The 4,748-nt window shown below is 33.7% G+C and overlaps 1 long non-coding RNA gene across 1 annotated transcript in view; it reads right to left on the bottom strand.

Annotated features, from left to right (window-relative positions):
- Positions 1–929: 929 nt before the first annotated feature.
- Positions 930–4,748, bottom strand: part of LOC116216533 — a 20,444-nt gene continuing 16,625 nt past the window's right edge. Inside the window, exons 4-5 of the long non-coding RNA XR_004159450.1 lie at positions 2,686–2,762; positions 930–1,208 (exon numbers count right to left, since the gene is read on the bottom strand). This is a non-coding gene — a long non-coding RNA (uncharacterized LOC116216533). The remainder of the gene's footprint in view (positions 1,209–2,685; positions 2,763–4,748) is intronic.

The raw sequence follows: 4,748 nt of genomic DNA, 5'->3' as shown, positions 1-4,748 counted from the left end.
TAAATATGGCCTTTCTGTTAAATTATTTTAATTTCCTGAGAGATCAAGCTGCTATTGCATGCAGATTGTGTTATCTAACACCTCATATTATTATTTCTAATTTTCATATCTATTTGATTAATGGCTTACTTTGATCAATCTTATGCATGAGGAAGACATAAACTGATAGTCTTTACGGTCTCAAGTAGAACTACTTGGACTGAGGGAGCATGATGATATGATTCAGAGTACTGAAGTGCACTGCTGTAAAGTGTATTATAAAATCACAACTACTAATAAAAATGGAACAGATACATACTGAGCCATTGGCACATGCATTTTCTAGATATGTTTCAAAGCAATAAAGTATTTGGGGGATTTAACAGTTAAAACTGTTTCTCATGAACATTTACACTTAAAGGCGTTATGGCTACGGAGTCCCACAGTAAGCATTGTCCCACAATCTTTTTTCAAGATTCATTCTTTTTTACACATGCAAAAACTACTAGTTGATGAAGCCATCACTTTACATAAGTCTTGCTCCAGAGCAAGGAGTTTTTTTGAAGCCCATCAAAATGTGAAAATCAGCCTTGAAAATAAGCAAATCCTTATGGTCTCAAAGGCTTCTCGGAAGCCGCTAAGAGTCTGCTGTTATTTGTGTCATCTCACAAGCATGAACTCAAGTCAAGACAGCGAATATATCAGGCTGGACATTCAAGTTCTGCAGTCAGGAAATGCTCAAAGCTCCTGTTTGCAACCACTTCTAATAATAATAATCTAAATAAACTTAAAAAAAAAAAAAAAAAAACGGAAAAAAAAAGAAAAAAAAGGAAAGAAAAGGTACAGAACTAGTTGTGTTCAAACCTTTCTTTTGAGATTCCCTAGGAAGAGAAAGAACTTCCAAAATGTGTTCAAAATATATTATAGCAGCAAGTCACTTACCTGCATACCTTGGATACTTCAGATAGTTCAGATAGTTTTATTTACAGCACAGCATCAACCACAGCCATGCCTAACAATTTGCTGTAGCAGAGCATATACAGAATTTTCCCTGAATGCTTTCCTCTTTCTCAAAGAACTCTACACATTTGAGATTGGGAGATGCATTATGATAACTGATCTTGAATTTTAATTTCAGTTTCTCAGACGAATATGAGATTTATCTTTTTTATTCCATGGGCACCTTCTAGAAAAGTTGAAATTGATACAGAGGAACAAAGTGCATGTACCTAGAAAAAGAAAGGAAAATAGTATTGTCAGTGGAGCAGCACTGCTCAATTTTTCCACCTGTTTTTACTCATCTGCTAATGGCTAGCAAATGTTTATGAAGAGAAGAGGACTTCATATATGCACATTTTAAATAATCTTAATATATTTTATATGAGCAAATATTTGTCATTTCTAGGTTAAAGTATACAAATTTTATTCTTATTTGAAATGCAATTGTATGTATTTGATCTTTCCCAACCTACCGCTATATATTTTTATTTTAAATTATTTATTTTTTAACAGAAAGTTTTTCATTTCTATGAAAAATGTGGAAATCAATTGTTTACTAAATATGTTTTAAATAATCATGTTTTTCTACAATATCCTTATATATCTCATCAAGAAGTGATTTTTTTGAGTAATGTAGAACTCTGAAAAATCATTTACCAACAAAATGTCAAGTATTATGAACAGAGACTGGTAACAAATAGAGCTAATCCAGGATTATAAACTTCAATATAGTGGATACAATCCAAGCAGTTCTCTTCTAATTTCCCTTTTAATTTACTTAAGTCTTTCTACTGTAATCTTATATAATCTCAAACATTTATTATTGCGAGGTACATACAAGCAGCTGCTCTGGATCATCTAGGTTTAGATAGTTTCAAAACTTCTCACAAATGCTGAAGAAATAAGCTCAGTGTTGAACTCTAAGAGCTTGAACCTCATCCATTAGCAATTTTCTAAATGCATGCTGTGTACATAATCCTAAGAAGGAGCTGCAAATTACTCTTTATAGGCAGAAGGGCAAATGTTAAGTATACTGAACCACGAACTTTTACAGTGGTTATCATGTGGCTAGTAACTGAATTTCTACTCCCTGCAAAATCTGATTTCAAATTATATTTGTTACTGTGTGCTTATATAGTGCATTTACTGAATTATTAATGTCTCACTAAACACAATGCCCTGAAGATAGAAAGTGGTAGTGTGGCATCTTGACACTCCCTCAATATTACTTCAGCATTCGATGCAATAAGCTCAAGATATGCAAGTAGTACAGAACCAATACACATTTAGTGAACTAAATAAGGTCTCCATTTTTTACACCACAAAGTAAAATGAAGGTAAATAAAGTCAGTATTCTGCTAAATATTCGACAACTTTACTCTACTCTGTGTTGTGGGCTGTAAACATAGATAAATATAAATGTGCCAGGCAGCTGCAGAACTGATCTCGAACATTTGTGATCCCTTCAGCTAGGCTGAAACTAAACAGACAAGTTTCCTTAAGTATCCACAGAAAATAACTTGTTCAAATAATTCAATGGAACCAAATGAAGGAATTAACAGTTCTGCAATTTCTGTAATAAAGCTGAATATATTTTCAAGATTTGAACAAAATGACAGTCAAATCAGTTCATTCTAAATTTCTTTGCACAATAGCTGTCCTCAACAACAGGTTAGTAAAGCTAAGTTTACATTCAAAGTAACTTACAGATGTAACCACATTCCGTTTCTTTCTGGTCACCATTTTCAGAGAGCCTACTCCAGGACTTCCATGTGTCAACATAGCTTATGATGGAGAAATGAAGACACAGAAAAAAATGGTTTCAGTGAACGCTAATGATGCATGCTTCATTGTACAAATAAGATATATACATATATATTGGCTCATTTACTTTTATGTTTTGCTCCACAGTTGTGAATTATGGTCTTATTTTGCAAAGAGAATTACAAGGTTATAAATGCTTAGAACGATACATCTTTTAAAATAAGATTTGTAAAACTACTGTTCACAATAGGCAATATGAATCTAGTTCTGATCTCAAGAAAGATGCAGGCATTCTGTGATTCACACAAATACTGCCTCACTGAACAGCAAAAACCAACAGACATAAACCTGAAGTAGCATAAGTAATAATAAGTAATAATGGGTAGACAGTTCATCTCAGTGGCTAGCAGTGCACCAAGGCCAGCCAAAGAAACTGACAGCTGATAGTACAGAAAGTATCCAAATGGTCAGAAGCACATGAGTAAGTCAATATTTTAACAAATTACTCCTACTTATCTGTACCAAATGCTAATTAAGATTTTCATTTTTAAATAAAACCCTTCAACAGCACAAGTTAAAACAACTGGAGAGAAAGACTGCTACTAATGGGCTTCACCTGCACTCAGGATATAAAAGCACATGAATATGAATTCCTTTTTTTATGTGTGTTGAATGACAGAAAAAAAGTTAAATTAAGCTATCCAGGGGTTTAAAAACATTTACTGTGTCAGACTATTCCATAGAAAAGGACTCTACTATATTATTACTTTTTTCTCCATTGGGGAGACCACATTTGCATCATATTTTTTCTTGTTAGTATTTTTCATACAAAAGGCAGTAACATAGCTTTTGAAATTTGGTAGGTATTAAGGCAAGGAATCTAATTCTAAAAGTAACATCAAGATGTCTTGAAGTTCAAATATGCACTGCATTAGAGGAATTACATATTTATTAGTTTCAGTTCAATATTTTTTTACACTGAAATTTTCTGCTTGGTTCTTTAGGGTGACTTGATCAAGCAGGATTCTTTTTATTTTTTATTTTTAGTATTAGTAATGAAGCTCTTTTGGATGGCAACTCTTCATCACAATTAACAGACTAGAGCAAATGCCAGGTAAAGCTTACAATGTCTGCTAATAAAATCTTGACATTGTAAAACCCTGTGTGATTTTGACATTGGGTATGTGTGTTGGGTATAAGTGTTGTCCCAATAAAACTAGATAGCAATCAGTAGTCTTGTACATGAAGCTCTGTAAAATGCCTAAGTTCTTATGCCTGATTACTGGCTCCAGTATGCAGTTTTACATTAGAAAGAACTCAGGACACATCTTAACATGTACCAAAATGGTTTGAGTCATACCAAAGCCAGAAAAAATACAAGAGGCAAGATAGCAGTGGAAAGGACAGTAGCATATCTTCTGCACAACACTTCTCCACATGCCCTTGCCTGAAATAAAATCTTGGGCATACCAGCAGCTGCATGAAGTGGTCACATTTCTACAAAATACTGGTGTGACAGAATAGGATATATCTATATCATATATATCTAAGTATAGCATAACTTCCCTTTTACCATGGGTGCTCTTGGGAATTTCCAAACAGCTATCAGAGATTTCTGTGATTTCCAGGACTGGCAATGGCTAAATCTGGGGAATGTACAAGTCATGTCACTGAAATCTACAATTGAGAAGCTTTTGAGACCAGTTAAACCACTGATGCACCTAAAGTAAAGACTAATGGAATATGAATATTTTACAGAGGACACTATTGAAACAACAAAACCAACAGGGAAAAACTGAAAGGCCAAGCAAGAGCATATCTTCAAGCATCACTCACATAAAATCACACAAAAATACTCCTACTAGATGCAGGAGAGAATCACTCTGAAAATAGTAGAGCCTGGATTAGCAAGAGAAATGAAATTGTTCTTTCAAAGATCTCATGCGTGCTTGTGAAGTAATATATCTGTGCTCAAGATGTAATTTCTATTTTTCTTTTCCTTTTTT

Source organism: Meleagris gallopavo, chromosome 4 (assembly GCF_000146605.3).
Source record: "Meleagris gallopavo isolate NT-WF06-2002-E0010 breed Aviagen turkey brand Nicholas breeding stock chromosome 4, Turkey_5.1, whole genome shotgun sequence".
NCBI lineage: Eukaryota > Metazoa > Chordata > Aves > Galliformes > Phasianidae > Meleagris > Meleagris gallopavo.
This window is presented reverse-complemented; position numbering and strand designations above follow the sequence as displayed.